Source organism: Apis mellifera, linkage group LG13 (assembly GCF_003254395.2).
Source record: "Apis mellifera strain DH4 linkage group LG13, Amel_HAv3.1, whole genome shotgun sequence".
NCBI lineage: Eukaryota > Metazoa > Arthropoda > Insecta > Hymenoptera > Apidae > Apis > Apis mellifera.
The window spans coordinates 6,682,118-6,695,350 of NC_037650.1; the positions used below are offsets into that span (position 1 = coordinate 6,682,118).

General features: G+C 37.7%; 1 long non-coding RNA gene across 1 annotated transcript in view; it reads left to right on the top strand.

The window, feature by feature from the left end:
- The window catches only part of LOC102654023, a 63,938-nt gene extending 54,634 nt beyond the window's left edge, over positions 1 to 9,304 (top strand). The window contains exons 4-5 of the long non-coding RNA XR_003305977.1: positions 8,445 to 9,058; positions 9,140 to 9,304. This is a non-coding gene — a long non-coding RNA (uncharacterized LOC102654023). The remainder of the gene's footprint in view (positions 1 to 8,444; positions 9,059 to 9,139) is intronic.
- Positions 9,305 to 13,233: the final 3,929 nt, after the last annotated feature.

Genomic DNA, 13,233 nt, shown 5'->3' on the forward strand with positions numbered 1-13,233 from the left:
TTTCCAGATTCGACTTGCGATTCGACAGACTCGATTAAAAAAGAAACGAAAAGAAAGGGTGTCCGATTTGATAATTTCGTACTACCACGCGATCCAGGCGTGTTACCACTCTCCCATATTTCTCCGCCATTATTTCATGCCAGTCAACTTCACTCCCCTACATCCTACATGTATAAAAAAACCTTCCACTCACGTTTTTCCAACGAACGCGAGATTTATTCCCCTTTCCAGAGGAGAACCTTTCGAGGTCGATCGTTTTAACCCTCTCTCGCTCCACCTATCCTCTCTCCCCTCCTTCCCTTCCGCCGACTTAATGATGTTCGGGGATCCTCGCCATCGAATTTTCATTCTTCGCCGCGCGCGTTTCTTCCATTAATCCTCCCCGTCTCCCCTCGAAGAAACGCGGACAGAACGGAGACAGCGTTGCGGGCCACTCGACGACGAAATTGCGCTAATTCGGATGATTTACGGATACCTGGGAACCTGGAAGTTGTCGTGGCCAAACACGGATATAAATACACGAGGACCTACGCGTTCTTAATTCGCGCACGGCACGCGAGTGAAGATGAGGTGCGTGCTCTCCCCCCTCCCATTCATGAACTTTCTTTCCTCCACTTTCCTTCCTTGCTCCCTTCTTGCATTCTTCCTTAATCCATCTTCCCCGCGGTAACAACCGTCCCCGTTGACTTCCTCCCAAGTGGCGCGTGCAACTTGGAAAAAAGGAGAAATCTCGGCCACTCCACCTCCCTCCCTCCCCTCCATCCGGCCAAATAGACCGCGCAAAACCGCACGGAACGGAAACCAGTTTCTTCTCTTCGCCGAACCGGAGAAAGAAAGAAGGAAAGAGAATTATTCTCTCTCTTTCTTTCTCTCTCTCTCTCTCTCCATTCCAAATGCTCTTCGACCTCTTCCAATTCGCCTTCGTTAAAGCTTCCTGTTCCTGTTCTCTATGAAGAATCCTTTTTCCGGATCTTTTTTTCTTTCTCGCATTATCGCGACGATATCGTTAAATTAAAAAATTGGACGACGATTCCCCTCCCCGTCATACGTTCGAAACGGGAGTTTGGATATTTGCCGATCCCTGAGGAACGGAAGCGGAGCGTGAGCGAGGCGCTCGTGCGAAGATCCTCCCCCGATTTCGGCGGCCGTTGTCTACGACGACGCGGCTCGGACAGGCGAGATCCCGCGGCATAGAATCCCCGATTTTCTGATCGACACATTCCGCGGCGGCGAAGACGCTTCCACGGCATCCGAATAATCCTCGGTAGGATCGTTGCGCAGCCGGATGCCTCCGATAGGGCGTAGACACGCGTTGGATGCGGTGCTCGAGCGAATAGCTTTTGCTGGCGGCGGTGCCACTGGCATCCGCGCTGGTGCTGCCGTTGCTGTTGCCTCGCTCGTTGTTGGCCAGCGGGGAACAATGGGTCGCGACGGCTAGGTCGCCAGATTCTGCAACACACAATGACGCAATGATGAACGATGCCTGCTCTCCCGGCTCTCGTTAAAACGGTTAAAACGCCTAGTGCGTGAAACACGTGATTTAAACCTCGACTGATCCCTGCCTCTTTGTTCTCTATCTCTCTCTCTCTCTCTCTCTTTTTGTCTGTTTTTATTGTATTTAGGTCTCTCGTTCTTTTTTTCGGTTCGTTGTCTTTTTTAACGTATGCACGTATACGCGTGAAATGTTCTCTTTCTCTCTGTTTTTTTTCTCGTTCGTTTCGGTTCGCTCGATTTTTTTTTTTTTTCCTTCGATACCGAATCAGCTTCACGGGCATTGTTCGAGAATTAAAAGAGTACGGACGAGGCGAAATCGGCCTCTAATTTCGCGCGACAATGTCCGTTAACGAGACGAAGGATTCCGATCGTAGAAGGAGGGAGAAAGTATTGCGCATTCCCTTTCAGGGATATTAATTCTTGGGATCTTTTTAGGGTGAGTGGAAATTCATTGACTAGTGTGCTCTTCGTGAAATCAAAGAGAATCGTAGAAGACATCTACTTTATGGCGAGAGAGGGGAAAAGATTTTATAACAGTATCGAAATAAAAGAAAGGAAGATATTTGAAAGGGAGATTGCAAGAGTATGAAGTATTCGTAGATCGGTAATTTATTTAACAATATTAGCAATTAAAATCATGTAATAACAGTCTCCTTATACTAACATTTCCAGATCGAAACCTTTATCATACGTCGTCATTGAGAAGGCTTGCAACGCACGTCTGATCGAGCGCATACTCATTCCCCTTACTCTTTCGTTCTCACGCTATTTTAACCGTGGCACTTCTCAAAAGATTGCAACGTATGTCCGATCAAACACTCTACTCGTTCCTCACGGCTTCTAACCAACGATTTACGAACGATTCCCGCAAACCAACGCTCGTTTTTAACTCCATTCCACATTTAAAACACGGCACTCTTTAAAAACCTTATCATGCGCCCAAGGAAAAAAGATTGCAGCACATGCCACATCCCTTTTTCGCTATCCAGCCCATGATTTACGAACAATCCTTACGAACCCATGCATTTTTATCCAAACTATCTCCCTTTATATCCAAAATATTCACGACACTGCTCTTCCCCACTCCCCCTCCGATTATCGAGCAGCCGAGGAATATCTCGCGACAAAAATACACCCCCGTCGAAAGGAAAAAACGACGACTATGACGAGAAAGAAGAGCAAAGAGCTCGAGGAAATGGAGAGATCGTGATACCGGCCGGTCGTCGACTAATTTTGAGAGCGGCGCCGGTGCGCAGATGAAAAACGGACATCCTATAAATCCTTCATGGTCGCGTGCGTCCACGAAGGATCTCCGTTGCCGATCGCAATTTGCGCGATCCCCGATATTGCTGCCGGCTCGTTTCTCGTCGTGAGATATTAACGCGAGCCAACCCCAATACACCCCTCCTCCTTTATCTCTCTCTCTCCTCCTACACCATCTCCACCATCTCGATACCTGATGCAGGTGATGCAGCCTCGCCAACCAACCTCTCCGTCCAATCTCTCGCCCGTTCGGCGCATATATCGAGTGCGTGCGTCTCTGGTGTTCGCCGAATTAACCGTAGCGGACCGATCTGCGGTAGGTCAAAGTTCTATCATGGACTGTACGCAATCAGCTGCTAATTGGGAAATGATTGGAGCCACCTCCGCCGATCGTATCGTGCCTCTAACTATCCCTGTGCCCCAATACCTTCCCCGTGCCTCCCTCCCGTATAAATGACCCCATAAATGTCGACGCGACATCGAGATCGGAATAACGTAATTTCCCTATGATCACCGCGTTATGAGAATATTTTATGTCACCATTTTGTTTCGAGAAGTATGGTTTTATATATATATATTTTATATATATGGTTTGGATATCAGAAAGGAATAATTAAAAAATTGTCGCGTTTCAACATTTTTTTTTTTCCATTGTTCACTTTTCTAGTATCAGTGATATTTTTTTCCCTTCACTTTTGTAATCACATATGCTACGATTGAAATGATTATTAAATATTCACTCGTCTATCATCTTTTTCAATTACGACGTATGAAACGTCGTATGAGAAGCGCGTTCATTTTTTTCCCCCCCACTCTTTTTGAGTTCTCTTACAGGATATTTTACATATTTTTAGCGAAGCTTCTACTAATTCATAGAAGGGTTCCACTCCTACTGTTTTTTACCTTTTGCCTTTATCCGTTGCTTTTTTTTCCTCGCAACCAGAGTGTGCAACATGACGAAAGATCAGAGAGCGAGAATTAAAGAAATTCCTTTGAACGTGGACGTCCAAAGGGCCGCGCTCCCGGAATACGTAATTGACATAAATATTTACCATACCGCGCCACTGTCACCGTCGCGAAATATCCCCGTGAACCGGTGGGGTTGCTGATTTTTCCCCGTCGATAAATATTTTATGAGGCCGCTAATCAAACGAGGGGTAGACACGACCCTCGGATTCTTGCCTAGTAAAAAAGGGATGGGATGGGATGGAAGGGGAGGGCGAAAGGGAAGTGCCTCGATATCGCAAAAGTTCTACGCGAAAAGCCAATCGTTTAAGGAATTCTTCCCCTTCCCTCCCTTCCCCTACCTGCCAGAAATTTTCGTAGAACGATCTTCCCCGACAGCCTAACATATTCGACTCATGAATTCTTAACGAGCTCGCCAACCGGGAAGACCAGGCGGAGAAAGTATCGCGACTTGTCCTTTCGACCCATCCTCCCCCTCTGTAAACGAATTCCCAAGGTACGAGGATCACGAGGGGTGGATGAAGGGGAGGGGGAAAAAATACCAAGACGAGGGACCAAACCGTCATCCCACCACTGTGTAGACACGATATTAACCTTCGTTACGCGTGTTTGAATTTCCCTACAACGACTCGGCCGGAGGGAGAAAAGGGAATTTTCTAAAGGGGATAGCAGCGATAGCAGCTGATCAACCTCGTCTCCCTTCTCCTCCTGTCAAAGAGAGAGGAGATGAGAAACAGAGAGAGAGGGAGCAGCGTAAAACTAATTGCGGCGGACGATGCGCGCCTTCCACGCCGCTTCTCCACCCGCTCCACACCCTATCGTCTTCATCGCAGCCTGTGAACCAACCGCCCTTAATAGCGTGCGGTTATTACAGAGGAACGACAGGCGGCGCGATTATACTCACCCTTTACCCGCTTCACCCTATCAAACCACCCCCTCCGTTCCTAATTTTCACCTATTTTACCGTTTGGACCAACTTTCTTCCTTCCTTCCTCCTCCTCCTTCTCCTCATCCTTTTTCTACACCTTCTCTTTCGTCATTGTTTGAATTCCACCGATTCTGAGTTTCAATAAATAATAGAACAGGAGGACTGAATTTTCTATGAACTGATAGAAAAGGGGAAAGAGACGAATATTAGGGATAGTAGAATTGTTTAAAGTAGTAGTGCAAAGCGTTTACGCCACGATGATTCGATGATCGAGTTAAAATAAAATCCGCCAAGTTATTGAGGTGTTGAATAAGTCGGAGGCTGCGTGTTCGTATAAATCATCCGCACGCGAAATCATTTTGGCGATGGAGGGAGCAATTTCTTTCGTCCCGCTCGTGTTTCTCGTTTCTTCGAGAATAATTCCGGTATTCCGTAAATCTTTCGGGACAACTCTTGCGAGGGGATACGGTGATCATCTTTGAGACGCGACGGTTGCACTGGAATCGATGGGAATTTTGCCAAACACTTTTTTCTCTTCTGCTTCGGGATGTCCTTCGTTTTAATTCCTCCTCCTTCTTTCCCTAATTTTATTTTAGTACAGTAGTATATTTCGAAAAATCGAAGGAGGAAAATTACAGAAATTTTCGTGTACACTTTTGATATTATATATTTCTTTTCTCATCTATCTACTGATTAGATACCGTAGCATAATGGATAACGCGTTGAAACAACGATTTTTATCCCTTAGAGCTCGAATTATAAGAAACTTTACGAGTAGATATAATAAGTAAGTAAAAAGAAGCGGCGCGAGGAATTCAAAGTTACAAACAAGGGTAGATCGGAGCAAGTTTTCTTCAACTTGTGAATTAAAATATATCTTCCTTATGATCTTCGTGATCGATGAAAAGCGTAGTTTCCTCGTATAGTTAAAATTTGTTAGAATTCGTTAGGGGAGGCTTAAACTTTAGCTGGCCGGTTAGTTAGTAATTGCACAGTTCCACCAAGACGCGCTACGGAGCACAAGTTTCTCTTTCTCTTTCCCCTCCCCTCCCCTCCCTTTTCTCCTCCATCTTCTTTTCCACGATTTACGCCGAGGATCCACTTCCGCCAGAACATTTCGCCAAATGGCCCCGACGATTATTCGCGAAATTAACTTTAATATTCTGACACGCGTTCCTGCCTAATTATTTTTTATTATTTCAAGTCGACTAGAGGGTCATCAGACAAACAAACAACTTCCTCGTTTCATCTGCATTTACCTCCTTCTACGCTTAATCACAATTTATCATTCGAATTGACGTTTGAAATTCGTTTGTTAATTTGTCTGCACGATAGACGAAATTTTGTTTATTTAATTTGGCGAGTTTTGTGCAATTTTCTTATTGTTCATCTTTAGGAAAGGAAAGTTAAGGATCGATGTAATTAGAGAAAATACCATTGCACAAATTTTTAATAGAAAGAGACGTAATAAATAGATCGTATGTACTTTTGGCATAAATGCTTGATTTATACTACTCGTCTCATCTTACTTATTCGATAAACGAAGACCCGAATTATTTATTAATCTCTTATTTTTCTGACAAATGATTGACTCGTGCTACTTCACTTACAATTGACTATTTTACATAATATTTTCGCGAATGTCGTTTCCTCACCGATTCTTAATCTCCAGATAGAAATAACATTAATGATCCTAGCATTCCTTCTCACGCTTCGTGCAAGATATTCCTTTCACATTTTTGTAGTTAGTGCCAGTTTTTAGATAATTTCTCCATATAAATTCATGGAAACGATAAAAGAACAAATTTCCGTGTGCGGGAATCTCCCCCTATTCCCATCGAAACAAATGATCCTCCGTTGATCCCTAAGAAACGCTCTTTCTCTGAAACCCTCCCTGATCTTTCCTCAACGCTGCAACGTTGCGGACGAACGGTGCTGAGGTTTCATTTGCTCGAAACAAGTTTTCACGACGCCACGTACGAAGAGCAGAGGATATGAGATTGTGTAGTGCCAACTGTGCTCACCTCTAACAAGGTTTCACCGATTGAGATATTCCGCGGTGTCTGTCGCGAATGCGTGTTTCCAAGGGGAGCGTTTCGACGAATCTTAACCACCGGGTGTTATACGGGAGTTTAGATCGAAGGGGTTGCTAACGGATATAATCGCGCAGATAATCGCGTTTACCTGTTAGAGGGAGAGGAGAGCCGTTTAATCGAGCAAATTGATATCGCGTTGCGCTTCCAGAAACGAATCCGCTCTTTCCCTTATACGCGTTGCTCTTCTTTGGAACCAGTACTCTCCTCTGACCCGGAATATCTCGCAATTTTCGTCGCGAGTGAATTAATTAATTCAAAAAAAGAAAAAAAAAGAGAGGGATTTTCGTTAAGAATTATATATTATTATTATTATTTGTTCTACGATTATTCCTGAAATGAATTTTTGAAACAAAAATGTAGGATTAAAATGGCGCGCATGTTGAAAGTAATTCGAGTTAAAATAAGTTTGTATTTCAATTTCACGGCGAGGCGGAAGGGAATGAAATTGCAATTTTATAGAGGTTTTATTTTTTTTATGTATTATAGAGGTTCTAGTTACAGAGTTCCGACTGTATTTTTTTTTTTTTTTTTTTATCACCTTTGTTTGCTGTCTCGCGCTTTTTTTTGTAAAAACATTTTTCAATCATTTTTTTTAATTTGTAAAAAAATAAATTGTTTTCAAAGCATTTCGATCGTTTCGATACCGATTTAAAGCGAGTTGTGTAATCACGCGGTTTACGCAATCTCGGTTTTACATCACACCACACCTCGTGAAATGACTCGCAAGGAATTATAAGTAGGTTCGTTAGAAAAGAAACTAATCCCAGTCAGTTGATCGCTGTATTATACGGCGTGGTTGAGGGAATGAACAATTTTCTTGGGATTGTTTCAAGGTTGATTCGCATCCATCAACGTCCAAGACGATTTTCCGTTGCGCGTAACGCGGTTTCGAAACGAAAACCGGTTTAATAGTCGCGTGTCGGACAACAATTCTTTCGTTTCCCGGACTGACTAACGATTGAACAATTACTGCCGCGGAAACATTGCTACGTATGCGGTACAGTAATTAGAAATAAATTGTCGGCACTGGTCCAATCTCGTTCGTGTCCTTTTGTACGTGCTTAAAAAGTATCCCGTCGTGGCAGGTACCGTTGTTTTCGATTCACGCGACAATTCTAGATGGTAAACAGGTTGAACACGCCATTCCGACACGCGAATAAAAGTATTCAAATTCCATGGGTCGGAGTTTCGATAAAAGAAGAGATAGAAGGTAACAGAGAAAATAAGGTAGGATAAAATAATTATAGATAGTTACGAGTATAATGTTTTTACAATTCTTTTTACAATTTAAACAGGAGCTTCTAATGATGAATGATTGTTATTTTTCATTCGTCGAACGTTGTTTTATTATCCTTCCTCGGCAAAGATTATATTATTACGTAGTAATTACTGTCTTGTTCTACCTGGCTGACAAATAACTGACCTATACTACTCGTCTTATATTACATGTTTGACAAATGGAAGACCTATATTACTAACCCAACCATGACAGCCTTATTCCACTTGGTAACAAATGACAAGTTGCACTATTTGTCCGAGGATCTCTATGTGAGTCTTAACCTATTTAACTGCTAAATACCAGATCTATACTATTTGTTTCATTCTTCTTAACAAATGACAGAATTATTAATCGCTTGCCTTATTCTATTTTGACGAATAATAAACTTATATATACATATTTTTTTATTTTGTTTCAGTGGTCGAACAAATAACAGGTCTATAATACAAGATTAATAAGAATGTTATCTTTGGTACTAAGAAAATTATAAAAAAGAAAAAAAAAGTTAACACCATAAAAAAATTGCGATTGCAATAGATAATGACAATAATTATAGAGATAAGCATTTCAGTTAAATGTAATTAAATATATACTTGAGCAAAAATAAAATAAAAATTGTGTGCAATCTTCTATTATATTTCTAATACATTTCTAAAATTGTAAAATATGGACAAAAATTTTTGCTTTCATGAATTGTTTAAAAAATTCACGTGTCACTTCCATTTATACTATTATGACATAAATTCGAAAAATTGGAAAAATACGAGAGAAAATATTGAGAAAGATGGAAGTAAAATGGAAAAAAAAATAGAATCAAAAATCATTTTACAATATAATGAACACATTACAATATAATCTGCAATCGGAGGATCATGTAAGAAGAGAAAAAATACGAAAGAAAAGATATATCAGTGATTGTGTGAGCGTAATCATGGATATTTCAACCATAGACGAGGTATAGAACATACATATCTCCTATGGAACGAAGGACTTCCTATTAATCCTATTGCATCATATTTTTCATCTACAAAGGTAAGTAAATAAAATAATAAATAAAAATAATTATTCATAATATAATTAGTAAATTTAATATACAAATTTTTCGAATTTCAGAAATTTCAAGAATGGGCGTTCATGAACTGACAAACGTTGTGAAAAAATTTCTAGAGCGTGCTCCTGACAACTTATACTATTCTGATACAAAGTCGAAAAATTGGAAAAAATTTTTCGTTCAAGAGTTTCTATTATAATTCCAAAAATTCGAAGTCATCTCCAAGAATTGAAAATATAAATGTACATAAACAAAAATGTAAATGTAACATTAAAAGCATAAATAAAAACATTATTTTTTACAAACAAACCGAAGTGCTTAGTTATTATCCAACTCCCGAAATTTTTACAATTTCAGAATTATAAAAATTCCAGTAATATCACGTCATTTCAGAAGAATTGGTAAAATTCTTGGAAAAATATCTCGACTGACTTCTTATCCACTTATGTTCTCCTAATACGAAGACGAATTATGGGCAAAAATTTTGTCTGAAGAATTTCGATAATTCTTGCAAAAATTTCCCGAACGAATTCTTATCGTATTATGTTCTCCTAATACAAAATCGAGTTTTTGGCCAAAAATTTTTCTTCGGTCGCCGAAATTTCGACGTTTATATTTTTTTTTTAATATCTCGCTTATTATTCAGAATATTAAAAAATGTTTCAAATAAAAGTTGAATGGTTTCGAAAGGGCTATATTATGACGCTCTTAGTTTTTTATCAGGCTGACCAATAAGGAGCTTTTTTAGCATAAGTTTATTTTTTTTATCGATAACACCTATTTTTTATAGCACCAGTCGATAGAGCATAAAATTTCCCACAAAAAAGTATTAACACACTTATAGCAAAAAACCAATAGTTTAAAAGATATAGCAAAAATTAAAAATTTGTAGGAGGTAGACCTCCTATCGTATCATGTTCTCCTAATACAAAATCGAATTTTTGGCCAAAAATTTTTCTTCGGTCGCCGAAATTTCGACGTTTATACTTTTCTTTTAATATCTCGCTTATTATTCAGAATATTAAAAAATATTTCAAATAAAAGTTGAATGGTTTCGAAAGGGCTATATTATGACGCTCTTAGTTTTTTATCAGGCTGACCAATAAGGAGCTTTTTTAGCACAAGTTTATTTTTTTTATCGATAACACCTATTTTTTATAGCACCAGTCGATAGAGCATAAAATTTCCCACAAAAAAGTATTAACACACTTATAGCAAAAAACCAATAGTTTAAAAGATATAGCAAAAATTAAAAATTTGTAGGAGGTAGACCTCCTATCGTATCATGTTCTCCTAATACAAAATCGAGTTTTTGGCCAAAAATTTTTCTTCGGTCGCCGAAATTTCGACGTTTATACTTTTTTTTTAATATCTCGCTTATTATTCAGAATATTAAAAAATGTTTCAAATAAAAGTTGAATGGTTTCGAAAGGGCTATATTATGACGCTCTTAGTTTTTTATCAGGCTGATTAATAAGGAGCTTTTTTAGCAAAAGTTTATTTTTTTTATCGATAACACCTATTTTTTATAGCACCAGTCGATAGAGCATAAAATTTCCCACAAAAAAGTATTAACACACTTATAGCAAAAAACCAATAGTTTAAAGGATATAGCAAAAATTAAAAATTTGTAGGAGGTAGACCTCCTATCGTATCATGTTCTCCTAATACAAAATCGAGTTTTTGGCCAAAAATTTTTCTTCGGTCGCCGAAATTTCGACGTTTATACTTTTTTTTTAATATCTCGCTTATTATTCAGAATATTAAAAAATGTTTCAAATAAAAGTTGAATGGTTTCGAAAGGGCTATATTATGACGCTCTTAGTTTTTTATCAGGCTGACCAATAAGGAGCTTTTTTAGCACAAGTTTATTTTTTTTATCGATAACACCTATTTTTTATAGCACCAGTCGATAGAGCATAAAATTTCCCACAAAAAAGTATTAACACACTTATAGCAAAAAACCAATAGTTTAAAAGATATAGCAAAAATTAAAAATTTGTAGGAGGTAGACCTCCTATCGTATCATGTTCTCCTAATACAAAATCGAGTTTTTGGCCAAAAATTTTTCTTCGGTCGCCGAAATTTCGACGTTTATACTTTTTTTTTAATATCTCGCTTATTATTCAGAATATTAAAAAATGTTTCAAATAAAAGTTGAATGGTTTCGAAAGGGCTATATTATGACGCTCTTAGTTTTTTATCAGGCTGACAATAAGGAGCTTTTTTAGCACAAGTTTATTTTTTTTATCGATAACACCTATTTTTTATAGCACCAGTCGATAGAGCATAAAATTTCCCACAAAAAAGTATTAACACACTTATAGCAAAAAACCAATAGTTTAAAGGATATAGCAAAAATTAAAAATTTGTAGGAGGTAGACCTCCTATCGTATCATGTTCTCCTAATACAAAATCGAATTTTTGGCCAAAAATTTTTCTTCGGTCGCCGAAATTTCGACGTTTATACTTTTTTTTAATATCTCGCTTATTATTCAGAATATTAAAAAATGTTTCAAATAAAAGTTGAATGGTTTCGAAAGGGCTATATTATGACGCTCTTAGTTTTTTATCAGGCTGACCAATAAGGAGCTTTTTTAGCACAAGTTTATTTTTTTTATATATAACACCTATTTTTTATAGCACCAGTCGATAGAGCATAAAATTTCCCACAAAAAAGTATTAACACACTTATAGCAAAAAACCAATAGTTTAAAAGATATAGCAAAAATTAAAAATTTGTAGGAGGTAGACCTCCTATCGTATCATGTTCTCCTAATACAAAATCGAATTTTTGGCCAAAAATTTTTCTTCGGTCGCCGAAATTTCGACGTTTATACTTTTTTTTTAATATCTCGCTTATTATTCAGAATATTAAAAAATATTTCAAATAAAAGTTGAATGGTTTCGAAAGGGCTATATTATGACGCTCTTAGTTTTTTATCAGGCTGACCAATAAGGAGCTTTTTTTGCACAAGTTCATTTTTTTTATCGATAACACCTATTTTTTGTAGCACCAGTCGATAGAGCATAAAATTTCCCACAAAAAAGTATTAACACACTTATAGCAAAAAACCAATAGTTTAAAAGATATAGCAAAAATTAAAAATTTGTAGGAGGTAGACCTCCTATCGTATCATGTTCTCCTGATACAAAATCGAATTTTTGGCCAAAAATTTTTCTTCGGTCGCCGAAATTTCGACGTTTATACTTTTTTTTTAATATCTCGCTTATTATTCAGAATATTAAAAAATGTTTCAAATAAAAGTTGAATGGTTTCGAAAGGGCTATATTATGACGCTCTTAGTTTTTTATCAGGCTGACCAATAAGGAGCTTTTTTAGCACAAGTTTATTTTTTTTATATATAACACCTATTTTTTATAGCACCAGTCGATAGAGCATAAAATTTCCCACAAAAAAGTATTAACACACTTATAGCAAAAAACCAATAGTTTAAAAGATATAGTAAAAATTAAAAATTTGTAGGAGGTAGACCTGCTATCGTATCATGTTCTCCTAATACAAAATCGAGTTTTTGGCCAAAAATTTTTCTTCGGTCGCCGAAATTTCGACGTTTATACTTTTTTTTTAATATCTCGCTTATTATTCAGAATATTAAAAAATGTTTCAAATAAAAGTTGAATGGTTTCGAAAGGGCTATATTATGACGCTCTTAGTTTTTTATCAGGCTGACCAATAAGGAGCTTTTTTAGCACAAGTTTATTTTTTTTATATATAACACCTATTTTTTATAGCACCAGTCGATAGAGCATAAAATTTCCCACAAAAAAGTATTAACACACTTATAGCAAAAAACCAATAGTTTAAAAGATATAGTAAAAATTAAAAATTTGTAGGAGGTAGACCTCCTATCGTATCATGTTCTCCTAATACAAAATCGAGTTTTTGGCCAAAAATTTTTCTTCGGTCGCCGAAATTTCGACGTTTATACTTTTTTTTTAATATCTCGCTTATTATTCAGAATATTAAAAAATGTTTCAAATAAAAGTTGAATGGTTTCGAAAGGGCTATATTATGACGCTCTTAGTTTTTTATCAGGCTGACCAATAAGGAGCTTTTTTAGCACAAGTTTATTTTTTTTATCGATAACACCTATTTTTTATAGCACCAGTCGATAGAGCATAAAATTTCCCA